The 26,889-nt window shown below is 45.5% G+C and overlaps 1 protein-coding gene and 1 long non-coding RNA gene across 2 annotated transcripts in view; one reads left to right on the top strand and one right to left on the bottom strand.

Moving 5' to 3' along the window:
* Positions 1-341: 341 nt before the first annotated feature.
* On the bottom strand, positions 342-18,877 carry LOC125101100 (uncharacterized). The gene is made up of 3 exons (XR_007127766.1): positions 18,868-18,877; positions 10,322-10,329; positions 342-473 (listed from the first exon to the last, which is right to left on the bottom strand). It is a non-coding gene; the product is annotated as an uncharacterized LOC125101100 (long non-coding RNA).
* LHFPL2 (LHFPL tetraspan subfamily member 2) overlaps positions 1,736-26,889 on the top strand; it is a 248,938-nt gene continuing 223,784 nt past the window's right edge. Inside the window, exons 1-2 of the mRNA XM_047731755.1 lie at positions 1,736-1,999; positions 3,912-3,995. The gene's annotated coding sequence lies outside the window, so the exon portion shown is untranslated. The remainder of the gene's footprint in view (positions 2,000-3,911; positions 3,996-26,889) is intronic.

Here is a 26,889-nt window from a genome sequence, read left to right as displayed (position 1 = left end):
TTAATACCAAAAAGACTAGAGGCCATCACTACAGGACACCTGTCCGCCCTCCCTGCTCTGCGCCCAGGGCTGCCCCAGTTCTCGTCCGTTGGTGGCCAAGTACAACATGGGTGTTCTACAGTCTGTGGATTTAAAGGGACTTGTAAAAATTAGTTTTTGTAAAATTATCATTTGAGATTTTATTTTATCCCTAGTAGAATGTATCCTGTTAGGTCTCTTTATTCTGTGTAAGAATGTGAATAGATTCATATTAATGTTGTTTCACTCCAAATTTGCTTTAAAGAAAAGTCTTATTGACTTAATTGTTTTTCTTTGTTACTATGTGATTGTCCCAGATCTGAGGAACAGAAAGTTACTTTATCGTTTAAAATGTGTCAGTGGGGAGTTTCCATTTGAGCAACGAGAACATTCTGAAACTGGACAGTAGTGCTGTTGGCACAACATGTCTCTGAATTGTGTACTTTAAAGTGGTTCTCCCCAGGCTTCTTTTTTTTTTTTTTTTTTTTTTTAGATTTTTATTTATTTATTTGACAGACAGAGATCACAAGTAGGCAGAGAGGCAGACAGATAGAGAGAGAGGGGGAAGCAGGCTCCCTGCAGAGCACAGAGCCCGATGTGGGGCTCGATCCCAGGACACTGGGACCATGACCTGAGCCGAAGGCAGAGGCTTTAACCCACTGAGCCACCCAGGTGCCCCTCTCCCCAGGCTTCTTGAACAGCCTCACATATTGAAGTAGTTACTATTCTCCTAGTCACCACTTAAACTTTAAAATCAATTTTTCCCCCCACGTGAAGCATAGCCTCAACTTGAGCAGATTGGTTCATTTTCAGGTGGTCAAAAGACCTGCTCACTCTGGCCGCCATCCTAACTGACCTCCAAGAGCAGGTAGGTTCGAACAGCTGCAGAGGGGCCTACCCCATCACTTTCACCTTTGTCCCATTGCCACAGGAGCCACCCAACAGGTAGCACAAAGCAGAAGAGGGATGACTCATGCTGCCCGGGGCCTGACTCCAGGACTTTGGACCATCAGGAAATGGGAAGGGCAATTTTAATTCTCAAACTAACTCACCCAAGTTACAAATCATCGAGCTTAAGATATCTCATTCAATAACCTTTATTATTTGTCTGACAACAGAGATAAAGCATACCACTGTAACAATTTTAAGAAAATACAGAAAACGCAGAAAGGAAATCAGACAACCCACAAAGCAGCCACCAAGAAACAGCCACCTTTAACTTTCTTTCATAACTCTTTAAGAGAGCAATTAAAGTGGCCCACCTCCCAGACTGCTTTTCAAATCCCACTGTGCCCAGCTGAGCCCTCACTGGAGACTCAAGATGGTAGAGAAATAAAATGTCACCTGTTTTGAAACTCCTCATTTTAATCCCATTAAGGAAGTAGAGATCATTTGCCCGGGCTTTTTGCTCCAAGGGGACAGGATTTCACACACACTTCACGCAAACATATGCTCTTTCTCTGTCCCTACACCACCTCTTCTCCACAGGCCTCAAGAGGTAAGGGCCTCCACACGCCAAGGGACTTCGAGCAGTCAAGCAAACCAGAAAGTAGGCGCTTTGCCTTCAGACCAGAGTCTTGCAGTGCGAGGCAGAGAATATTAGTGCGCACACGCGCACACACGCGCGCGCGCGCGGGCGCCCCCACTTCAGGAAAACCCGTCTTAGAGTGCCTTTATTTACATTAAGTGAATGAGAACTGGAATTGCTTCTTATGCCAACATTTTGTAACTGGGATTATTCAAGTCCACACTGCGGTATGAGTGAGGAGTGGGCCACCAATGTTAGCAAGGAAGAAGGGTGCGGGAAATCAGACTCCCCGCCTACCAGGGAACTCCACCCGAGGAGGCAGTCCCAGGACAGGCCCGGAAACCGGAAGTGAGGGGCGGGGCCTCTAGAGTTATTGGAAAGGCTGTGTGGCGTTCGCCATGAGGAGTCATTTAGCTGTCATTTTGGCTTCGTATCTACACACCCAGGAAAGCAGTAAGTTCTTTCTAATTAAGCCCTTTGATTAGAGGGTCCTCTGAATGTGTTAGAGAAACAGCTGGTTTGTTTGAAGAATGTTCCTTGTTTGGACTTCACGAGAGTGGGCTGGTTTTTCTTGGTTCGTAGACCAGGGCTTAAATGAAAGCGTTTGGGCTTAACACATCCGGCGGGTGGAAGTCTGAGGCTCCCACATGCAGGACTTCAGGACAAGGAGAAAGGCCTGTCTCACTGGGCCCCACGTGTGTTCTGTCACGAGGTCGTTTCCTCCCCAAAGCAGCTTGAGCTCCCTGGGGACCCAGTACAGGAGGGCACCCTAGCAATTCCCCAAGCCGCTAGAGACTCCGGCCACGACTCTTGCTCACGTAGGGCCTTTCACTGCTGGGAGTCCTCTCTTTTTCCTAAAATGTACGCTCCTTACTAAAATAACGTAAAGTGATGCTTTTTTGGTCACTATGCTAAAGAGAAAATGAGTGTCACTGGTAATCTTAGATAGAAATGCATACAAGGAATACAAATCGCTCTTAAACCTGAGCCGGGAACTATTTCTGGCCTGGAAGAAAAGAATTGAGTAACTGTGTTACTCTCGGCTCCTGAAGAGGGAATAACTTCTTCACTACGTGGTTCAGTGTCATGGGTGCCAGGGCTGTGACTTGGTGACACTGGCGTGGAGACAAACTCCCTGAGGGCAGGCATGCCGGTCTGGGGACATGAGATCAGACCCTGTGGGCGTTCTGGGAGCTACTCAGCAGTGACCGGAACTTCCCGAGGTGCTCCCGTCCCCTCCGTCTGCCCTTCCCTCCAAGAAGAACCACAGCTGTCCTTTTGCTTCTAACAGTTTGTTTTGTTCGTGTGCCTGGAGACCCCGAAGCAAGGGAAGCATTCTAAATGAGCTAATATATAAACACACAAAGAAACCAGCATACACATCCTTTATGATACAGTAGAAAAAACACAGAGGATCCAGGAAAGGAAGAAGCCAAGAAAGTCAATAAACAAGTTGGTGGAGATGCGACATACAGAGATGAAATATTAGGAAGAAGTAAACACTGAGAAAGGGGAAAAAAGAGACAACATGGAAGTTTCTTGAGTCTAGGAAGTCCCTGAGCCTTAATTTCCAGGACTCTTAGTTTGGCGTTTGATTCCAAAGATACCCTCCGGGAGACTCAGGGTCACAAATGCCTAAAAATGGCTCCGATCTGCACCCATCAGCCAGCTCACACCCCCTCCGTGCCCACATGGCCTCATCTGACCCAGATTCACACAGCCTTTTTGAATACTGTAAGTGTGCCCTATTTTGCCCATTATAGGGACAGGGCAAGGAATTAACCTTTTCTGGGGACATTGTATACAGCAGGCACATTAAACTTTTAAAATGGCTATCAAAGGCCTCAGGATAATGCCTAATCCTTAGGTAAATGTTTTTACCAATTTGAAAATTCTCTTGAGTGACGTCCTCTAGCCAGTAGAGTTGGAATTAGGAGCCCAAATTGCTCTTAAAAAGCCTCTGCTCTCTATCACACTTCCTGGCAGGCTCCAATCTTGCCTGCCTTCCCTTCCCTTTTGTCCTGCCCCTTTAAGGACGGATAGAGGAGCAACTGTAGGAAGTCCCACTCTTATAATTCAGGACTCAGGGAGCATCATCCAGTGGCATTCAAAGCTAGGTGAGAACTTCAGGCTGACACAGGGCCTGGGATGAATGGGGGGCAGGAAACCCAGGGAGGAGGCCAGTGCAATGAACGGTTCAGCCAAGAAGGCACCACAGCTACAGAGGTAAGAAAGTAGGGCGATAAAAAACTAATTGGAGGCTTAGAAAATAAAACACATTTGAAAGGAGTTGACTCAGCTTGGAAAGGGAATTTAGTCTTGTTTTTCATACATTTCTTAGGAAAATCCGCTTTCCCACACGCAGGTCACAGAAGACTGTGACTGTTGCCCCAGCGAACGTGCAGAGGACACGCAGGACAAGGCTGATGTGAGGAGGCGAGGCTGACAGGTGGGTTCTCAAAGCTCACTGCAGCTTCTGATGCAGGCACTAGTTGGAAAACAGACCCTGTGTTCTATCCTGTTCTATGACCAGCTGGCATTACCCAGTCCTTAATCTTCAGTTATACTCACTTACCTTCTTGCTTGAATTCTGGAGGTGGTTCCTACCAGCAACACTGACTACTCTATTTTGTACAAAGTCCCTAGGACCTCCCTCCCGCTCTATGTCTAAGGCTATAAGGTGAAAAATAACAAACGCTTCAGATACACCAGTATTTCTTAAAGTTCCATTTGTAATCATTTCTCTTTAGGGATCAGGAGGAGAGAAAAGAATGCAGAGGTTATGAGGAATATTGCCTCGTGAGGGTCTCTCCTTGGAGAAGAACAAATAATGACTATGTTTAGGTTCAAATGCTATGTTTTTGCTTTAAAATGTTACAAATTAGAGAGCTCTGTGTTGGTCAACAGGACCTATTTAGAGAAATGCTTTGTTTTCTGTAGTTAGCTAAACATGGTTGCCTCAAGTAAGAAATTCTGTGGCGGAGCTGTAGTAATTATGCCCACAACTCCTCTTTCTGGTTAGAAAGATAAATGTTAGTGAGAGAGAATTCCCTGCTTCTCACACGCGTCTGGGGCATCTGATCTGTCCCTTCATGAGGGCTGGGCTCCTGTGGGACATCTGCTGGCTTTCAGGCTAAGCCATCCCCCCGTGGACTGTGTCCCTCTGCCCCCCCACCCCCAACAATGCAAGCCCACCTAGTCACCAAGGTGTAGCTAATCCATCCCCAGTGGGGGAGAAACAGCCCGTCTTTGGACTGGTATGGCAAAACAGAGGAGTGAGAAGGTAGTGCCATTAGTCTCTCCTCTTTGGTCACTAAGGTTTTACGCGTAACCATCAATAAAGAGAATTTGCCTTTACTTTCAGGGTACTTATTATCATACAATTTGAAGATTTTTGCTGGTTTGACAGGCTTTGAAATATTACATTATTTTGTGTTTCTTTTACTACCAAGAGACTGGACTTTTCCATAATTTTATTGGTCCCAATGGCTCTTTTTTGAGTGTCCTGATCACCATTCTTCCTCCCCATTCCCACTGGTCCTGCCTAGAGGGAGGAGGATGGGGTGGGGGGCAGAGAATAGGAGCCCTCGCTCCTTCGCTTGCACCTGAGCCATTGTGTCAGCCCGGGCTGCTGGTGCTTTCGCAGGTGGGTCCGTTCGGTGTGGTTGGCTGTCTCTGCTTTACATTCAGTCTTCGGAACCGTGTCGGGAGGCAGGGAAAAATAAAGAGGAGGAGAGGGAGTGGGCAAGATCCCTTTCCTTTGTTATCAACACAGTCAAACTGAGACTTGTGAGAAAGGTAAAAATTCAGTGATCCTTCAAAGTGATGTTCCCCGATGGATGTGGGGCTTGATCCCAGGACCCTAGGATCATGATCTGAGCCGTAGGCGGAGGCTTTAACCCATTGAGACACCCAGGTGCCCCAAAAGTGATGTTCTTTTAATTTCAGAATAGGAGCACTGTGTTGGGATGGAGATGGGAGGCCGCTGGCAGCTGCCCCAGAACTCCCCCTGAAATCCCAAACTCATCACATCTGGTCCCAACCTGCACTCACACTTGCCGAAATGAATCCCTGCAGGTTATCTGGCTCACGAGTCAGTCCAACAACTGCTTGCTTCTTTTTTTTTTTTTTTTTTTTAAGATTTTATTTATTTATTTGATAGAGATCACAAGCAGGCAGAGAGGGAGGAGGAAGCAGGCTTCCTGCTAAGCAGAAAGCCCGATGTGGGGCTCGATCCCAGGACCCTGGGATCATGACCTGAGCCGAAGGAAGAGGCTTTAACCCACCGAGCCACCCAGGCGCCCCAACTGCTTGCTTCTTACTGAGCATATCCCATGAGGTGATCCCACCCAACCCCACACATGAGAGACGTCCTGATGACCCATCTCTCCCTGGTGACAGCGCTGTCACACCTTCAGGCCCTTCTCTCTGGGCTGACCCATCTGAATGGATTTCCCCCAGCGGGTCCCTGAAGCCCCTTCCCCACCCCCCTCAGTCAATCTCCGTGGGGGAGGTCAGTGCCCTATGTATAAACAACGTATAATTGAAAACTTTCATTCCACTTTTAGCCTTGCCTTTTTTAGTATGAAGAATCTTAATGCCTTTCATCTGACTTTCTACACTTCTCTCAGCCATTGCAGTCTGCTGGTGCTCTGGTGATTATTCTAAGCTTTAACGCAGGCTAATGCCTTTGCGTCTGGAGTTCCTTCTGCTCTTTTCTGGACTAGCTCCTCCTTCAGATCTACACATCATGGGTTCCTTCCCCTGGGAAGCTTACCCTAGCCCTGCTGAACTGGAATGGTGTTCCTATGAGAATGGACATCACACTGCATTGTTACTCATGTATAAATAAATGTCTGTCTTCCCCACCAGGCGGAAGTCTCATGTCTGGTGTGTTTAATGGAATATATTTGTCTCCTAGGGCTGTGTTTGGCACTTAGACAATACCTAGTTGAATGAGTTCCATTCACTGAATTCAAAGGATTCAATCATCTTTTAATTTTAAGGTGACATTGTAGCCCCCGATTTCAAAGTTAGCTCTTGTTCTCAACCTGCAGACCTTGTTTGTACCCTCTACCTGCAAATCCTGTTTACTCAGCCTGACAGCAGCTCCGCCCTCTTGCCTGCTCAGGGGGAAATGTGTGTCTGGAACGTTGGCTATCTTCAAAGGCTTTATCTGTATCAGCTGGAAGGACTTCAGCGCCTTCGTCAAATCAGGGTGAATGTTACACTATCCAGACTCCTCAGGCAGGTTTTGTTTATCCTGGGATCTCCTCCAAGATATCAGCTGATGGCTTCAAACACTTTTTATGGTCTCATATTTGGACAGACTCAGATTTTCCCCCTTCATCTTCCAATCCTTCCCTAAGATTTTCCTCCCTTCGTTTTCTCAAGCTTTATTACAAATGCTTTTCCATGTGTGTCTTTTCCTGCAGAAAACTGGCTTCATAGCTCATACTTGGTGCTGAGATAAGTCTTGCAAATGCCAGGGGCTAGCTGGAAAGGGCAGATGGCAGATTTCCTGATGCCCTTTTGTTATCTATCCGTATTTATTCAGGCTTTTCTCCTTCTACAGGGTGGGAGTGGGTGGTTTTTCTGGTGTAGATACAATGGAGACAAGCTAGTGGTTTCCTTAAGGAAAGTGGAATTGAATTTTTTCAAGGCAGGGGTTGGGGATAATAGAGAGATAGTTTCTTTTCTTTTCTTTCTTTCTTTTTTTTAGATTTTATTTATTTGGGGTGCCTGGGTGGCTCAGTGGGCTAAGCCTCTGCCTTCAACTCAGGTCATGATCTCAGGATCCAGGGATCAAGACCCGCATCGGGCTCTCTGCTCAACAGGGAGCCTGCTTCCCCCTCTATCTCTGCCTGCCTCTCTGCCTACTTGTGATCCCTCTTTGTGTCAAATAAATAAATAAAATCTTTAAAAAAAAAATTTTATTTATTTATGTCAGAGAAAGAAAGCACAATCAAGGGGAGTGGCAGGCAGAGCAGACAGAGGAGGCTGAGCAGCAAAGGGAGAAGCAGGCTCCTTGCTCAGCAAGGAGCCCAACACAGGACTCCATTCCAGGACCCTGAGATCATGACCTGAGCCGAAGGCAGACGCTTAACCACTGAGCCACCCAGGCATCCCGGATAGTTGAGATAGAAGCTTAGTTACCTAGACGCAGACTAGGATAGCATGAATCTTGGTGAAAAGTGTAAGGCACAAATGTAGTTAAGACCACACACATTCACATTTGTTGAGTACCTCCTGTAAACGCCAATTATCTGTCATGGCAGGTAACAAAGAAAAATAAGACCTGGTCTTTGCATTCAGGGAGCTCACAGTTAGTTCAAAGAGAGACCATACAGAATAGTGACTGCCAAGTACAGGTGGAAGTCAGTGACAGGGATAGGAGCACCATATGGGTTACATGTATGTCCCTTGACCTGACTGCGGCAATGAAACCTAGAGACCCCAGAAAGGAAGGAAGCAACAAAGGAAGGAAGGGAGGAGGGAGGAAGGAAGGAAGGAAGGAAGAAATCAACCCACCCCCTAGGGCCCAGGATCACAGATGTCTACCAGGATCAAGACTGTTTGGAGATTCTGATCCTTTTTTCTCAGGTGGACTCAGAAATCAGGGAAACGACCCCACATGATAATCCCTGCCTCATATATTAATTATTGCTGTGGAACAAATCACCACAAAATTACATCTGGAGACAAAAAATATTATCTCTAGTTTCTGAGGGTCAGGAATCTGAGTTCATCTTAGCTGTGTAGCTCTGGCTAAAGGCTCTCATGGGGTGGTCATCTCAGCTGAAGGCTTGATTTTGGGGAGTATAGGTAGGATTCAAGAGAGAGCATAAGTACCCACGATGGAAGCTGCAACCATTTATAACTAATCTCTCAGAAATGACATCTGTTATGTCTGCCATATTCTATTTGTTAGAAGCCAGTCACTGAATCCAGCCCTCCCCCTCAAGGGGAGAGGATTACTCAAGGGTGTGGATACCAGCGGGCAGCAATCCTGGGGCACTATCTCAGGCTGCCCACTGTGTCCCTCTTCCCAGTCCCATTCTCCTCCCTGTCTCCCTGCTTCCTTCCCAGTTCAGGCTATGCTTATGGAAAGGACTAATGATTGCTTCACTCTTTCCTCTGTGCCAGCAAGAGTGGGGAATGGCCTTAAGTTGTAACAGGGCATTAGTCAGATATTCTGCTTGTACGGGTAGTGGACCCAGAAGGACTAGGTGCTGGCAGAGTCTCTGTTTAAAGAGGCCAAGTACCGGATGGGAGACAGTAGGTTTATAGGAAGAAGTCATTTCTAGAAGTGTTTAGCTGAGGGGGGAGCCATTTTGGAAATGATGATTTGAAGCCCAAGCCTGACCCTTGATGCTGCTAAGTAGTCTGGTATCTTCCCCAGATACTTGTAGTCCTGTTGATGGCACAGGAGCAAAGAGCTATCTTATAGAAGAGGACAGTTTCTGTGCCATCCCACGGCTGAGTCTCCCCGACTTGGTCATGAGGCCAAAATAGTCTTGGACCTTCCTTGCCTTCCCTGTGAGACCCTTCCAGTCCTTTACTGGCTCTGTGACTCAGCACTGTCACCCTCATCCCTGGTCATCCTTGTCTCCTGTGAGCTCTCTGCTGGCTCCAGTCAGTCCTTGCCTCCATCTTAGCCAAGAAGCTCTTCAGGTATAACTCTTTCCTGGGAACTGGCAGAGGTCCCTGGTTATCCCACAGTTGAGTAACCAAGCCCAAAGGTATAAGGTGGCATGGGGAAGCAAACGTTCTTATAACACAGTGGTGAGTAAGGAATTTGGCACTCAAAAAGGCGTTCATATGCAAATACCTCAGTCCTAATTAAACCAGCCTCCTTCCTAGCCAGCCTCCAGCTGGTTTTCTAATGTTGTGCTTATACAGAGATAAGATGCAAATCGAATACACTTTCATGAAGTGGGCGGTGACGTTGGAGAATTACTCACTCACGGGTAAACCTATGGAGAAGAATATGACAATGGAACTAGAGCAGTTAACAGGGAAGGAGAGAAATTGACAAGGATACTGACACACTAGGCTCTTCAAAGGAAGGTGATTTGAATATCAAAGTCAGAAGAGAGGCCCTCAGGAAACTGATGAAAAACTCTTGACTCTTTTCTGCAAAAATATTCCTCTTTATCTTCCTATCCTTGAATGTAAAATGAAGGAAGACATACTGTGCTATCTTATAATTTTATCAAACAGTTAATGCCCAAAAAATGAACTATTTTTTCAGTCTGAGAATTAGTGTACAATCACAACATCCATTTTATAAAATAGGCAAAATAGGTTTTTGTGGTGTTTTAGTTTTGTTTGAAGATAAAGTTCCAATCAAACCCCTTTTTTCCTCACTATTTACTACAATATTTTAGATGAATTTGGTGGGGTAGTGATGTGAAGCTGAAGGCAGGTGTAGGAAGGAGAAAGAATATTTTAAGCAGAAGCAAGAGCTAACAGGATATGTAGTGGAACTTTTCCTGTTGTCTCAGGTGTTGGCCACAGCTTCAAAGCTGAAGTCAATGGGTGATAAGGACCCCCACATTCTAAAGAGAGACGCTAAAGAAATCCCACAGAACTTGCCAAGGAAAGGCTAGAGGTTCAGGAGAGAGAGTTCTTTGAAGGGAATTCCTAAGAGGAGCAAACTTTGCTTTTTCCACCACTCCCCATGGGGAAAGGGATTCCTTCACCCAAAACAAGCAGAGAGCAGGGTCAAGAGAACATCAGGCTTGGGAGAAGTTTCTTGCAAGAAGGGGAGACAAACTGGTCTCTCACTTTGTAGATGATCGCTTGTTAAGTGGCAAAAACATTTAAGCCAGTGTATTACTATTAGCAGAGTGGAAAATGCTAAGGGTCTTGGGAGAGCCTGCCTTGTGTCTCTTGGCATCTGGGCCCATGAGGACTGGCACCTGGCTCTCAGGGGGCTATGAGAGCAGGTGGCTGGCTGGGACTGGTGGTGGGGTAAGCTGAGAGGGGGCAACAGGGATAGCAAGATGCATTTCTGCCTTTGGAAGGCTAAGAGTGAGTAGATTTCCATAGAGCCAAGCGATAGCCAGAGAGCTGCATGGTGGGGCAGGGGGTCCCAGCAGAGACAGACAGAGATCAGCTGCACAGGGCATGACCTATGGTGCACTGTGGGAAATCTCCATGGCAGAAGTAGGGGAATGCGTCCCAAAAGTCCTGTTACCACGCCCTGTAAAAGAGCTGGACTTAGAATGAAGGGAACTTCAGACACTCAAGCAAAAGCCACAGATTGCATATATTGTCCATAATGGCCTCATGATTTCCTCTCAGTTTTGCCCATCTGCTCTGCCCTAGAGGATTCTTTTTTTTTTTTTTTAAGATTTTTTTATTTATTTATCTGACAGAGAGATCACAAGCAGGCAGAGAGGCAGGCAGAGAGAGGAGGAAGCAGGCTCCCTGCTGAGCAGAGAGCCTGATACGGGGCTCGATCCCAGGATCCTGAGATCATGACCTGAGCCGAGGGCAGAGGCTTAACCCACTGAGCCACCCAGGCGCCCCTGCCCTAGAGGATTCTGAAGAAGGCTGGGGGTGGGGAGAGGGTAAGTAAACAACGCAAATCAGGAAGAATGAAAGAACAAAAGTATCCCCTTTTCCCCTGGAGCTTCTTTTTTTTTTTTTTTTAAGATTTTATTTATTTATTTATTTGACAGAGAGAGAGATCACAAGCAGGCAGAGAGGCAGGCAGAGAGAGAGGAGGAAGCAGGCTCCCTGCCGAGCAGAGAGCCCGATGCGGGCCTCGATCCCAGGACCCTGAGATCATGACCTGAGCCGAAGGCAGCGGCTTAACCCACATGAGCCACCCAGGCGCCCACCCCTGGAGCTTCTTAACCCTCATGTCAGACCTGAGCTGAGGAGTAGGAAGGAACTAAACCTGATGTGAGACTCCACTGTGAGGTTGGAGTGGAGCTTAATGAGACTGAAGTCTTGGAATCTGCCTGGAGACATCACCGAAGAGTAAGAAACAAGACACAGAGTTCCTCTGAAGACAATGGTGGAAGAAAAAAAAATCTTACTAAGTTCAGCTTGCTCAATAAACTGACGGCTTGAGTTTGAGGAAGGTTAGTATTTCAATTTGCAACAGGAGCATTTTACCTGTGTACTTACTCTTGGACTTTCATACCCCAGACAACATTCCTGCCTTCAAAGAACACACTATCTAGTGGGAAAACTAAAAAAGGAGCAGGTGATTATAATACAGTGACACATTGGGAAAGTAGGGGGTGCTATAGGAACATAGAGGAGGGCCAACCTCATCTTCTGGGCCAGCGGAGCCTTCTGGTGAACTGGTATCTTGGCTTGCCAAATCTGGATGGAGAAGTAAGAGCTAACTAGATAAAAAGGGAGGTGGGAGTCAGGGTAAGGACAGAATGGGAGTAGGGAGTAAAGGGATGGTTTGGGGGAGTGTTAATGAATTAACTTTTAGGCATGTTGATCCTATAATTAGATACAGCTCAGAAACCCTGTCTGGGTGCCCAAGATGGTGACTGGGCCTTATCACCCATGTGTAATATTTGGAGCCCTGTGCGTGGGTCAGATCTCTCAGAGCAAGCATATATAGAGAAGAAAGAGACTATAGATACAAGTTGGTCATATAAGGATGCATTTGAGAATGTGTGCACCCAGGACTCAACACCCAAATCCTGTTCTGGGACTCTGGGACAGGTTAAGTTCATGAAGAATTTAGCCAGGCAGAGGCAGCTTCCAAGGAATGGGTGTTTGAAGGCTTGAGTCTCTGCCCTCAGGGACTAGCCCTAGCCCTCATATGCTGGGTTTAACAGACTCTCTGGCCTGCAGTGGAGAGATTGGATTTAGATCAAACAGACTGAATGGTCACTTGTCTTCATAAGCCCAGATACAAGTCTCCACACTTATGGAACAGCAGGGTGAACCCTAGAAAAGGCATGACAATAAACGGGTAAGGAAAAAAAGAGGGGTTTGTTTTGGTGCCTGGAACATTGCTGGTCAAACTGTGCCTCTATAACATGCTTTCTCAGCAGCAGGTGGCTACAGGCTGACACCCTAAACTGGCCATCTGGAAGATAAGAGCCCCGAAAGAGAGTCCAAGAGGGAGAAAGCACCAACTCTAGACCCTGCAGTTTAACATAGGGTCTTGACTGTGAACTGTTTGCCAACCAGCCTCCTAAGAGCTGAAGAACTCTTAGTGCCCTCAGAGGCAAAACGGGATCCCAAATGTTTGAGGAATGGGTGGAGGAAGAAATACGGAATGGAACAGTTGAGAAAATGAAAGTAACAACAGGAGAGTGTGTTCCCATAGAAGCTGAGGGAAGAGAGTTGAGAAAGTGGATGAATGGAAAAATAAAAAAGTGCCCCCGGGATTTGGTGGGGGTAGTCACTTGCCAAAACCAATGCCAGTGCAGTGATGGATTCAGGAACCAGACTTCTTGTGTGCTCAAGTATGCATGGGATGTAAGCAACCAGAGGTAATGAGTAGACCATGCCCTTCACTGAAGGTTGACTCAAAAGAAAAAAGCAATCAGGTAAGAAACAAGAAGGACTTATAGGGGTGTAATGGCATGAGAGAGGCTTTTTCTCTTTGTTAGGAGATCTAAGAGCATGTTTCAATGGTGATGGGGAAGAAGGAGAGAGAAGTTGAAGAGGTGAATGAATGGGGGCATAGTGGGTGGAATGAGAACTCAGCGAGCAGGGCAGGGAGGTATGGTAGAAGAGCACAGACATTGCCCAGGTAATTAGCCTTCAATGGATAAGAATAAGAACAGATAAGGAAAGAGCAAAGAGCAAAGGAGATAGGGGTGAATGTAGATAAATGATAATTGGAAGGGTGGAAAGGTTGAAGCTTGTTTTCTTTCCTGGTGGGCAAAAAGGGTGGTGAATAACACAGCAACAAAAGCATGATATAGTTTTCAAGCATCTGCATAAATATTTCATGTAATCCACACAATAAGCCAACCGGGGTTTTTGGTTGTTTGGTTCCAAATCTTGAGGACACACCCAGGTTCTCCATTACTCTTGGCTACTTGAGCTGTCTTCTCTCCTGTAGCTCCACACAACTAGAACTCTCTCAAACTAATCTTACTGGCCCAAGCCAGCTCTTTTAAGTCTCATTTGCCATTGAAGGAATTCAAACAACATTTTGTTCTTTTCTTCCTTACCTCTGAGGCTTAAACATCCCTGCCATCAGTGGCAACCAGCTCCAGCATGGCTGGTCAGTCCTCACCTTCTGGCCTGTTGCAAAAAAGGGCTTTGACCAAATCCAGATCTACATTGAATGCATGGTGCTACCTCTTGGCTATAACCAAGGAATAGTCCTTGACTTAATGGAGTTCAACTTGATTTGAGTTGAGGACACTTTGGCCAGTTATCCACTTACTTTTCTTCCTTCTTTCCTTTTAAAAATTTTATTATTTATTTGAGAGAGAATGAGAGTGCTAGCAGGGGGCAGGGCAGAGGAAGAGGGAGACTTGAGCAGCTGTCCCACAGAGCTGAGAGCCTAATGTAGGGCTCCATCCCAGGACCCTGAGATCATGACCTGAGCTGAAATCAAGAGTTGGCTGCTTCACCAACTGAGCCACCTGGGCATCTCTCACATTTCTTACAGTCTCTCAGTACCTGAAGAGTTGGGACAGTGGCCATGCTCCATTGGTCTCTCAGATTCTAGGCAGCTGTTGGCCTCTCAGTCTTTGCTGGAGCTTTCCATTCTTAGCACCATTAAAACACATCTGTTGGGATCTCTTGGCTATCAGTTCATGATGCAAAAGAGGAAGAAAGTTTCAAAAAGTGTGAAAGACAGAAAATTACATTGGCTCAAAGAAGCAAACCTATGGCCCTCGAGTCGAGTGACGTCGTTTTGCTTTTGGGCCGGTTGTTTTGAAGGCTACTCAGAAAGAGAAATTTTGAAAATGCTTCTGGAAATAATGACATCGTTTGAGTACAAAGATTGTTTTGAGAACAACCTTTGTTTGGGTATACATACATATATTTGGTTTATATGTTCTAATGTGTTTGTTATTTGATGGTCACTTAGAGATCATTTAAAAGGCCCATTATTGGGGTGCCTGGTTGGCTCAGTGGGTTAAAGCCTCTGCCTTCGGTTCAGGTCATGGTCCCAGGGTCCTGGGATCTAGTCCCACATCAGGCTCTCTGCTCAGTAGAGAGCCTGCTTTCTCCTCTCTCTCTCTGCCTGCCTCTCTGCCTACTTGTGATCTCTGTCTGTCAAATTAATTAATTAATCAATTAATTAATTATTTTTTAAAGACCCATTATTTTACGGTCCTGGTTTCTCAGTCTTTCAGACACTGCTGTGACTGTGTAATATAAAGTTCTTCCAGCTGAAAGGAAAGGTACTTTTTAAAATGTACATCCAGTATCCAACTCTGTGCTAAGTATCCTTAAACTTTCCAGGGCAAGAGAGATGAGACCTTTGATATGGTAAATTAACAGTGTGGTTGAAAGTCCTAGGTTGAACAAAAGTTGACACAGATTAACTTTGACTTATACATTCAAGAGGCAGATCTTTCTGCCCCCAAAGGAAGGAGAAACTCCTAATGCTAACAGGGCAGCTCCAGAAATCAACATCACCTTGTTTTGGAGGCAGCTTTTTTCCTGGGCTCTGTGCTTCCATGTAAATCAAATACTCTCCCCACCCACGCACTGAGCAAAGAATACAGTACAAGCGGGATGTTTTTTCTGCTCCAGGAAACAATCCCGAATACCCAGGACACTTAGTTCAGGAGATTGTCCTGACCTCTCCCCTCATCTCCTATCCTTTCTTTCACTGTCCATCCATTTCTGCGACCAACGGGGCGGGTTTTTTGTACTTGTTTTGGGCACCATTATAAGATCAGTGGACACAGAATCGAGCCTCCCCAGGCTGCCCTGTTGGTCTGCCCCCGGCAGGTGGACACACTCCCTCTGGCCTTCTTGTTCTTCACTGTGTCAGGAACTACTCCTCAGCACCTCCACCAGACCATGCCAGCCTCTCTGGAGAGCAACCAGTCACTGTAATAATATGGAACTCCTGTGCCTACCATTGGGCCATGTATAACAAGTGGGTTTGCAGCAGGGAGAGAACTGGACACATTTCTCTGGAAATCTTGAGATCCTAAGTTGCTCTTATTTCAAGAAAATGTCTCCCCAGAAAAGCCCCTTTGTGTGCCATCATGCTGTTGGAGATGTGCCTTTGTACCCTGACTTTTGTAGTAAAGTACCCTGCATAGGCTTACTTTACATTTACTAAGCTCCCAGTGGACACAAGTCATTGCGAGTATATCAGAGGCTCCTATGCCAATTCTCTGTGTCCCCTGAAAATCCTCTTCCGGGAAGAACCAGGGCCTCCCAGACCCCATCTGGATGGTGTCAACAGCTCTGGCCTCTCATGAAATAAAAAATGACCATGGGTTTGGCAGGGGATAGCAGGGGGTGGGGGATTCTCTTAATTTTGGAAGAAAAGAAAAACATGCAGGGCAAGAACCAGTTATGTTGTTAGAGTGATTATTTGGCTTCTGGCTAACTCTTGGTCTCCTGAGAGGCAGAGAGAAGGTTTGGTAAAAATTAACTCACTTTTCTTTTCAGCAAACACAACCGGAAAAAATGGAAACCAGCTGAGTCGGCAGAGTTTTTGCCTGCCCCAAATAGAGGCATTTATGGTATTAAAGAAAGTTCATAAAGATACTTCAGCTTGGGTTTCCTGTGAAGGAATTAGGAAGAAAGTAGACTGGACTGGAACTGGACTTTCTTCATATACATGGTCTACCAGACACCACGGCCCATTATGGAAAACAGGGAAGTTTTGTTTGGAAGATGGGTCTGGGAAATTTGAAGAAACTTCACACCAGAATGCCCTTTGAATGTGTCTTAGACTGAAATATAAAATTGAAATCCACCCAGCCCTGGCCTTGCGGTGCATATTAAGACTGGGCAGACATTTCAGAGAAAGTTCTTGTACAGCAAGGTTTTCTTCTCCAAAATTATGATCTTAATAATCCAAAGCATACAACCATGGTGGCTCAGGCAGCCCAACTTTAACAACATAGAGTTCATGGGACAGTGTTTTTATTTATAGCTTCATTAGTCAAGGATCTTCATTAAGATGTCAGATTCCAAGACTATTTCCTCTACAGAACATAGACTGAGTGGTGTGCAAGCTTTCCTACTCATGATGTGTGTTCCAAATACACTGAAAAGACTAAAGTTCTTTAAATGGTCTGAACCCAGATCAGTTACAGTTATATATAACATGTTTAATATTCTTATTTTTCTCCATCGAAGTCAATCACATCCATGCATTGAGCACCTTCAAGGAGGACAGTGTTTCAGGCTGGCATGCAGAAGATTTAGATGTTGTCCTCACCCCCAGGAAACTTCATTAAGGAAACAGAAGCCAGAAGTTGCTGGGGGGCTCAGTAGGTTAAGCATCTGCCTTTAGCTTAGGTCATGATCCCAGGGTCCTGGGATCGAGACCCACGTGGGCCTCCCTGCTCAGCAGGGAGCCTGCTTCTCCCTCTCTCTCTCTGTAACCCCCCATGCTCTCTCTGTCTGTCTCAAATAAATAAAATCTTTTTTATAAAGGGGGAAAAAGGAGACAGAATATGTGACCCATTAATGAACAGTTTAAGGCAGGATGTGTTATAGTACCAAATGAGGAAGAAGAGAAAGACCTGGAGAAACTGAGAGAAAATGAAGGGCATGTGAGAGACCAGGCTTCCTATTTTTATTGAATCTCTCTTCAGAAGGAAGAACTTGTAAGTTACAGGAAGAAGAATTCCAGCTCATCAACAGAAAGGACTTCTGAGTTGGGGAAGACAAGCTAGTGGGTTGTTGGAGGCATGCAAAGAGAGATTTAATATCATCTGTTAGGGATAGTACAAAAGGATTTTCCACACTACATAAATTAAATGACATCTAAAACTATCTTGGACCTATGAAATAGTCATGGGTGCCGTTGCTAGAACATCAGCTCAATCTGGACCTCCCAGAGGAGTAGGACCTTGCTGGGCCTCAAAGGATGAATGGCTTGTAGGTGGGATCCTCTCCCTCCTGTGTGTTTGCCTACCACCACCACTCACTACCTGGTTCCTGGGAGAGGAGAACCTATGGCAAAGCAGTCTCTGTGGCAGCAGAGGGTAGGGATACAGAATTAAGGATCCAAGATGGATGCATTCATGGTATATTTAAGGTTTATATAACTCACCAAATATAAACTTTACCTTTTAAAAAAACAGAGAATGATGTACACTGCGAAAAGTACTGACATCTGCAGCTTACTTTAAAATATACTTTAAAAAATGTATTGATGAGTGGATAAGAGATAAATATGTAATAAAACATGTATAGCAAAATGCTAATTGTAGAACCTAGGTGGTAGGTATATGGATGTTCACTGTACAATTTTCACCTGTTTTGTATGCTTGAAATTCTTTATAATGTTAAGGAGAAAAATCGATGTCAAGAGAGCCAGTTGCTTTCAATGATCGCCGACATGGAATACAGAATATGATAATGAAGGTTATTGAGTTCTTACTGCTCACTAAGTGCTTTGTAAGTCCTAACTCGTTCAGTCTCACAACTGCCTACCAAGTAATTATCGTCATCCTCACTTCATAGATGGGACAACTGAGGCACAGAGAGCATGAAATGTTTGATCAAATCACAGTTGGAAAATGTCAGGTTCAGGATTTGCACCCAGGTCTGACTGACTCCCGAACCCAAAGCCATGACTAATGCTCTCCCCTTGGGGCCCAGAGGCAGATGGCTGGCACGGTGCCTTGCTTTGGGTGGAAAGCATCTGACATTTGGAGGAAAGTCAGAGGGTGCCCACTTGTGGGCCCTTCCCTCCTCTGCAAATGGGTTACATATCGTTTGGCTCTTTAATTGTTCTTTAATCGTTAATAAACACCCAGACCTCCACTTGGGAGTTTTAGTTTCATCTTTTTTCCCCTCTTTCATTTTAAATAAGAAGCTTATTTGAACAATAAGACTTTTGAAGGGAAAATGATCTAGGATTCATTACCTTTAGAGTCCCTACTTAAATTGTCCTACATGTAATGGCTACATACAAAACTGTTAAAAAATTGTCCTAGGTTTCACAATGATCGATGAAAAATACTAGAATTCCATAATCAAACAAGGTCTGTAGGGATTGTTTTATTGTTGCTGTTTTGTTAAACAGTGAGAGCAAAATACCTTCGTGGTATATGGCATGCCACTAATGGAGAGTCTTTTCCCAAAACCAGTTCTTTTATCCGTCTCATCTCCACTCGATGACGATCCTAACATACTATGGGCTATTATTTTTTTTAAAACACAACATTCATGCTTATACACATTACTTTATGTACAATGAAGGAATGAGAAGGGGCAAACAAAGAAAAAGAGATGCTAGGCAGGATTTGGGAGGTGGTGGAACCACACCAGTGTTCTGACTGCCAAGGTCCCCTTGGTCTGCAGGAAAGCAGCAGGTGGCCCCGTGGAGGACACTGTTGGAGCACATCAAGTGTCTCTCCACTTTCCTCGGGCCCCCTGCAGGTGTGTCTGCTGCACGGATTGGCTGGCTGCCTACCCAATCAGAATCTGAGCTGCCTCAAGGACAAACCCTGGTGTTCCTAGCAGGCTTCCTTGGGGAAGGAAGGTGGTTTTTACACTACTTATCCCCCAAGTGGTGTATCCCCCAAGTGGTGGTTTTTACACCACTTGGGGGATAAGTGGTATAAAAACGGCTCTTCATCTTCAGCTGCTGCAGAGAATCAGCCAGTCCCTCCAGCGGCCAACTAACGCGGATAGAGGCTCTGGGAGTTCCAGAGTCAGCAGCCAGGCGGAGGCCATCTGTGGGTGCTGCTCGCCAGGATCACCCAGGCATGGTGGGAACTGGTATTACCCAGCTCTGCGATGGCCCTAGGCGTGCGTCTGGGAGGCCATCTGTTTAGGCCTCAGATTCAGCTTCCTCTTCCCTCCACCTTTTAAAGGCTGCTTCCTAAAACTATAGAAAAGGAACGGACTGGATGGCTTCCCCACCTTTGTCCCAACAACTCTCTGGGCCCACCACTACCCCGGGGATAGACAGCAGGGGAAAGATCATTTTAGAAACCAGGGAGTAGGGAAGGAATTCCTCAAGTCTTCTTGGAGTTGGACTGCATATAACCCAGAGGTCAGGTTGTCGGAGGAAGCGTTTGCCTGTTTTTTGTTTTATTTTTAATGTGTTTTGGTTGGTATTTTATTTTATTTATTTGAGAGAGAGAATGAGCATGAGCAGAGAAAGGGGTAGAGGAAGAGGGAGAAGCAGACTCCCCACTGAGCGGGGAGCACAGACGTGGTATTCGATTCCAGGACCCTGAGATGGTGACCTGACCTGAAGGTAGACACTTAACCAACTGAGCCACCCAGGTGCCGTTATTTTGTTTTGTTTTGTTTTTTTCTAGGTTTTTTGAGAAGTTGTTGAAATACATCACTGCGTAAGTTTAAGACATACAGCATGATGGTTTGATTTTACATATATTGTGAAGTGATTACCATAGTAGGTTCAGCTAATGTCCGTCTTCTCAAAGATACAATAAAAAGGAAAAGGAAAAAAATTTTCTCCTTGTGATGAAAATGCTCAGGATTTACTCTGTAAATAACTTTTCCATATAATCATGTAGTGATGTCGCTGTACTCACCATGTTATACTTTACATCCCTAGTACTTCTCTTATAACTGGAAGTTTGTACCTTTTGACCACCTTCCTCAGGGTTCTTTCTCCCTGCACTCCTCCCCCACATTTGGTTGTTTTAAATGCCCTGCAGGGCTCTATGCCCAAGGGCTGCAGCAGGGTCACTGTTCTAATTTTGTTGGGGATGTATTCAGTGTTGATGCCCTACTAGACCACACAATTCCAGAACAATGGGGGTGAGGGCTGTGCACCAGGGACTGGATGACTGCTTCCTTGGGAATCTCAGCCAGTGTCTTTCCTCCACTGTCCATGCAATATCTAGAGCTGAGCCTGGCCCCTGGGGCCTTCAAAGCAAAGTAACATGAGGTCAGATGGCAAAGGTTCTAGAAGCATGGGAAGGAATTCTAGAGATCACCACATCCAACCCTCTCTTTTTCTAAATTGTGGCAAAATACACATAAGTTCTCCTGACCATTTTAAGTGTATAATTCAGTTACCTTAAGTTCATTTATGATGTGCAGTCATCACTACTACCCACTTCCAGAACTTGTTCATCATCCCAAACCAAAACCCTGTACCCACTCAACAGCACAACCTTCTCTTTAATAATGAAGATATCAACCAAAAGAGGCTAGCCCAATGTCATGGAGCTAGGACAAGGGTCTATATCTTGGAATCAAGGGCTCTTCTCCTTATACCAGCTGATTTTTTAAAATGGGATGATATTTACATATTTACCAAGAACTCAATTGCTTGTTCCACGTTTTGATAGATGTTAGCAAACAAGAGTGTCCAGAAACAGCAGATGGGATGGTGAGAACTGTATCCCTTACAGATGGAAGAAATTGGTGACAGGGGACTCATGACAGTAATAGGTGTTGTCTTCAAAGATTTTAAAGTATATGGTGGAAAAGAGATTCAGCTCACCTGGATTCACTTGGCAGCAAGTTCATTTCTATTGGGAACATCATAGAACTTTTTAATAACTCAGCAAGTGTTGCCTGGGTGGCTCAGTTATAAAGCATCTGCTTTTGGCTCAGGTCATGATCCCAGAGTCCTGGGACTGAGCCCTGTGTTGGGCTCCCTGCTCAGTGGGAAGCCTGCTTCATCCTCTCCCACCCCCCCACCCCCCGCTTGTATTTCCTCTCTCGCTGTCTCTCTCTTGTCTCTCTCTCTGTGTGTCAAGTAAATAAATAAAATATTTTTAAAAAACAATAATAACTCAGCTAAGGCAGCAGGCAGTGAGCTTCTGACTGCCCGAGGTGTGGAGCAGAGCCTGTGACCGGTGTATGGAGGAAGTTTCCATTCTAACTCAGAGATGCCTCAGGAGAAAGTAGAGAGATGATGTCAGGCCCCCACAGCTTTCTTACCCATCACTCCTGGGCCAGAGTCCCAAAACAAAAGGCTTTTGAAACATTTGGTGGGAAGATGCTCACAGTTGAAATGGATGATGCCCTCGGAGCAGTGCATGGAATGGTTGGACTATGGGTTCTCCTGCCAGTCTCACACCCTGTCATGAAGTCACTGTAGGCCATTAGGCCCCACAGTTTTTTTTTTTTGTTTGTTTGTTTGTTTGTTTTTTTAAGATTTTATTTATTTATTTGACACAGAGAGAGAGAGAGAGAGAGATCACAAGGAGGCAGAGAGGCAGGCAGAGAGAGGGGGAAGCAGGCTCCCCGCTGAGCAGAGAGCCCGATGCGGGGCTCGATCCCAGGACCCTGAGATCATGACCTGAGCCGAAGGCAGAGGCCTAACCCACTGAGCCACCCAGGCGCCCCAGGCCCCACAGTTTTAAAGACCGAAGTAAAATTAAGTTTATCCAAGTGCAACACACAAGGTAAGGGTAAGTATTAGGTATTTTTCAGGAAATATGTTTGGTTATATTTTGTGTGTAGGTATACAAGACCGATGTAAAAGTTATGTTTCACTGTGGGTGAATAATTTTTTTTAAGTTTAGAAGCAAATGCAAAGCATGGGACATAAATGTCTGGAGTGTGAAAAATGTGTCACAAATTGTTAAGTCATATGCCACAATAGAGAGAGGACAGTCTCCATGAGGCTGGACAACTCTGACTGCTTGCTTTCTTGGCCCAGTACACTGTGAAGGTCATGTCTGTGACCAGCAGCTGGTCCCCAAGTACACTGAATTGGCTGGGAGCTGCCAGACACCTCTGTATGCTGAGGAACAGGCAGAGTGGCATATCTGACTTTTCATTACTCTTCAGTTCATACTCAGTTCAGTGTAGTGAAAATGAGTTTTGGAATGCCTCAGTGGCTCAGCCCATTAAGCGTCTGCCTTCAGTTCAGGTCATGATCCCAAGGGCCTGGGATCGAGTCCTTCACTGGGCTCCCTGCTTGGCGGGAAGCCTGCTTGTCTCTCTTCCTCTCCCTCTGTGTGTGCTCTCTCTCTCTAGCTCTCACTCTCCCACTCTTCACAGGGATACCCAGTGTGTAATTATTTTACTCCTTCGTCCCATAAATCCAGGACGTCGGTCATCCTGGGAGAGGATGGTGGGCACACACCACTGGTCAGCCTTCCTTGGGGCCTGTAATTAGAAGAGAGCTGCTAAGACGTTCTGGAGAGAGTTTCTGAATGAACAGGCAAGACACAGAGTACAGTGTTTTGGACCACACTGCAAGAGGATGCCTGTAGTTAGACCAAGAGACGATTACCTATATAATACACACACACACACATACACACAATGCTTTCACAATGAAGGGATGCTGCTATTAGTTCTACACTGAATCCTTTCTACAATGCATGGTATGTATAATGTGTCTGGTTTTGTCCGTCCAGTATCCCTTCCCGACTTGACATCAGCATCCACAGTCCTCCACTTCCTATGGAAAATTGTTTCTGTCCTGCCACCCATTGCACGCGGCTCTAGTGGGACAGCCAATCCCAGTGTCTTGCCCCATTCCCCGGGCTTCAACAACTGGTCCATGAAAAAGGCAATAGAGTCAAGCCAGCCCAATCAGGGTCTTTCCCCAGGACTTAGAGTTAGGGTGTGGGGGTGGGGGGTTTGTGGTTGAGGTGGTTAGAGGGGGTGTTTGGTTTTTGCTTAAACTAGTGGGAGTTGGTTTTGCAATTTATACGTGTGAGAGTTGCAAGTTGCTTCAACAGGCATATAATGGATTGGCTACAGGATTTGGAGGGAAGACCTACATTCAAAACCTATATCTGGTTCTTATTAATTGTGTTCAAGACATACAACTTGTCCAATCTGCAGTTTCTTCACCTGTACAACATACAAGGCATTTTTGAGGCTTAAATGAGCTGATTGTGTGAAAGTGCTTTGTATAAGGATAAAACGTCTGAATGTGAATTACAAATCTAAGTACCTTTCTCCAAAAATGAAGAAAAACAAAGGCAGGGTTGAGGGAGTCTCCCTTGTGCTCACTCTCCATCAGTGCACTCTTCCCCAGGGACCACTGTTCTAACCTCTATCATTATAGATTCCAGTGCTGCTAATCATTATGACTTCAGACAAGTCTCCCAACTTCTCAGAACTGGAATTATGTCATTAGTTAATGATGAAGTTAATTAAAACAAGAACAACAACAACTTGCCTTGGAGAGTTGTTGCAAAGTATTAGATGAGCATAAGCCTTCTCATAAGGATCCTTCAAGTGTGGTGAGCTAAGGAGCAGGCTATTTATTTCTCTATCATGAAACCATCTCAGACGGGTGCTCTGGGTGGGTGGGTGGCATAGGCACCAAGTCTAATAGCAACTCATGGGTTTTAAAACCATTACATTTTCCACCAACTTAACCAACAGGAAAGGGGGAAGAGCATGAAGGAGGCAGGCTCCACCCTAAAGGCTCCAGCTTGAGTGTAGCACACTTCTGCTCACCTTCCATCTGGGAAGGTACAGACCCTGGACCTCACCTGCCTCCAGGCATGCCAGGAAATGTAGTTCTGGGCCACATAGCCATGTTCCTGCTACAATGCTTACCAGAGAGGAGAGCCAAAATAGATTGGTGCAGGTATGGTGTGTGAGGAGTTGACGAGAGAATGCACATGAGGTGCACAGAATGTTTCCTGAGAAAAGATAGCACTCAAATATCTGCTGTTTTAGCACAGCCTCTCATGCTATAGGAATTAGGAGAGAGGGGGCCTAGGTGGCTCAGTGGGTTAAAGCCTCTTCCTTCGGCTCAGGTCATGATCCTGGGGTCCTGGGATCGGGACCTGCATCGGGCTTTCTGCTCAGCAGGGAACCTGCTTCCCTCTCTCTCTGCCTACCTCTCTGCCTACTTGTGATCTCTGTCTGTCAAATAAATAAATAAAATCTTTAAAAAAAAATGAATTAGGAGAGAAAGCTTTTCCTGAAATTAGGCCACAAAATGACTCTTTCTAGGGAATATGTTCTGATCTCATGATCCTATTACGCCAGCTTCCTTTGGCAGCTCTGAGTTCATCTCTCAGCCCCTTCTCTCTAAGGGCTGCCATTCCTCTGCCCCAAAGAGCTTCTAAACTACTCACTGGTGACAATCTTGAAAGATGAGCCATGGAGAAGGTCCAGCTTTATCTGCTGGAATGCTCCTTTTCTTACGGGATGAGCTCAGAATAGAAGACAATTAAAGGATGATAAATGGGTGTTGGACTCACTACATTTCCCAGCCTAGTTTTGGCTACAGTACAAATTTATGCACACCAGTGTGGGGACCCTGGAAGTTCTTTCTTGTTAACTCTGGCATTTACTCTCTCCTAGTCTGCTGACAGCCTCGTGGCGAGAGGGGGTACAGCAGGCTCTCCTGGGTTTAAGAGGATGGCCGAGATTGGTGGGAAGCCTGCTTCTCCCTCTCTCACTCCCCCTGCTTGTGTTCCCTCTCTCGCTGTGTCTCTCTGTCAAATAAATTAAAAAAAAAAAAAAAGAGAGAATGGCCGAGATTGATGGATAACATGCCTTCCAACGCCATCAATAATGCAGGCCTGAGTCCCATTAGCTATGGAAATTTGCAGTAGGAAACTAATGAAGTCTTTAATTATAAAGTCCTAGCCATTTAGACTTCCAAGGGGGCAAAGCTCCCAATAAATACTTTGGCAGAGGCCATAAGCAGGGTGTGGGTTGTACCGAGTAGCTGGTTGAGTTTGAGTATGAGAGACCACCCTCTAGACCGCCATGACAGGGAGGCGGGAGTGAGGCTCGTTCGTGACCTCAGCAGACGGGCTGCCAAAGAAACAAAATTCCCCATTGAGCTTTCCCCTGCCCCTTACCCCACCCTCTGGACCACCCAAACATGCGGGAGGACCTGGGCCTCGGCTGAGGACAGACTACCTGCACTTAGCTCATCCACAAACATTACCTACCTCCTCAACAACTGCTTTGAGGATCTGTGTGAGTAATTAATTTGCAGGTTCACCATCTAGCCATAGTGGGAACATGATTTCTTCCATCATGCTTGTTAAAGTTTCCAGCTGTGACCAAAGGCCCGCATTGCTTGGAAAAGAAAAAGAAGTAGGAATGATTCTCTCTTCTGCATGGAATATAAGAGAAAATGGGGGAGCCAGTAAGCCCTTCTGCACATTTATAAAAGTGCGGGCAGGGTCAAGATATCTGGGTGAGGGTGGGGGACTGGAGGGAGGGCATTGAACTGCCTAAGGCTTTGTCCACACATACAGTGTAAAGTGCAGGCAATTCTCTGGATCATCTGGACTGAAATTCTTTGACATTTCTGGAAAATTGAAGTGAGGTTGAATTAATCAATTAACTGAATTAATTAATTTATTTCTATCCTATTTTAGAAATGAGTTGTTTTCTGCTTCACTTCACTTGCCCAGCCAACTTATAGGGAGCCCAGTTAATTGCCTTGCTCCCAACAAGGTTTCAACCCCAAGTCCAAGGGGCTGCTTCTAGAGGCAACCACAATATTTTGGACACCCCCCAAGGAAAATAGTGCCATGCTGAGGCGGGTGATCAAGAGAACACCATGTTCTCTGAAAACCAAAAACTAAGATGGACCCCAATGGATTTCCAAGGAAAGGACCAAAAAACAGAGGAAACCTATGTTAGAAGCTTTCAAAGCCCCTTGGGGTGGTATTCATGGAAACTGGAGGAAACAAAGGTATCAGACAGCCTGACTTCAGGGTGTGGAGACAGCCCAAACTGAGTCAGAGCTAATAAAAAGTGCTCTGTAATGTCCCTGTACAAATTGCTGAGACCAAGCCTTGGAGTGTTTTCACTTTGGCCTGGAACCCCAGCATCCATTCAGCTGGTGACTGTTTGCAGGACAGACCCTGGGAAATAGATCAGGAACAGAAAGTGGTTTATATCAGTGTGATCATTAAAATTTGATCAAAAGCTGGACATGGCCAGTTACCTTTTGATGGCCTTTGGTGAGAGCCAGTTCAAAAAAGAAGTTCCAGCCTTCCCCACCAGGACTGTCCTTTCATTCCCAAGTGATTGATATTTTGAGGTAAGGCTGCATAATAGGTCAGAAAAAAGGAGAGCAAGCAGATGAGTGGACTGGGACCTTTTTAGGTAATGATCTGAAAAAGAAAGCAACAGAAAGGGTTTCAGGCTTAGGACAATTGGGAAAAAGCAGAAGTCTTAACAACAAGGAGTATAATCAATCTCTATCTGCATTTTAGGAAGACACAGGGTACAAGCAATCTGAAATTTACATGTCAAGTAGGTTTGATAAATTAGTAAATCCGAAGTTTGGATTTATAACATTT

This window comes from Lutra lutra, chromosome 5 (genome assembly GCF_902655055.1).
Source record: "Lutra lutra chromosome 5, mLutLut1.2, whole genome shotgun sequence".
In the NCBI taxonomy this organism is placed as follows: domain Eukaryota; kingdom Metazoa; phylum Chordata; class Mammalia; order Carnivora; family Mustelidae; genus Lutra; species Lutra lutra.
The sequence above is the reverse complement of the archived record's forward strand: the minus strand, read 5'-3'. Positions and strand labels throughout refer to the sequence as shown.